The 263-nt window shown below is 32.3% G+C and overlaps 1 protein-coding gene across 2 annotated transcripts in view; it reads right to left on the bottom strand.

Moving 5' to 3' along the window:
- LOC118740493 (ethanolaminephosphotransferase 1) overlaps window positions 1–263 on the bottom strand; it is a gene marked incomplete at its 5' end in the record, with an annotated part of 20,385 nt that overhangs the window by 19,156 nt on the left and 966 nt on the right.

Here is a 263-nt window from a genome sequence, read left to right as displayed (position 1 = left end):
CTTATCCTTATCCTTATCCTTATCCTTATCCTTATCCTTATCCTTATTCTTATCCTTATCCTTACCCTTATCCTTATCCTTATCCTTAGCCTTATCCTTATCCTTATCCTTATCCTTATCCTTATCCCTATCCTTATCCATATCCTTATCCATATCCGTATCCTTATCTTTATAATTAGCATTATCCTTATCCTTAACTTATCCTTATCCTTATCCCCATCCTTACCAATAGAATGCTTATGACATAGTTAAATTTTTATTCT

This window comes from Rhagoletis pomonella, unplaced genomic scaffold, assembly GCF_013731165.1.
Source record: "Rhagoletis pomonella isolate Grant_MI unplaced genomic scaffold, Rhpom_1.0 Rhpom_scaffold_00006, whole genome shotgun sequence".
Lineage (NCBI taxonomy): Eukaryota > Metazoa > Arthropoda > Insecta > Diptera > Tephritidae > Rhagoletis > Rhagoletis pomonella.
The sequence above is the reverse complement of the archived record's forward strand: the minus strand, read 5'-3'. Positions and strand labels throughout refer to the sequence as shown.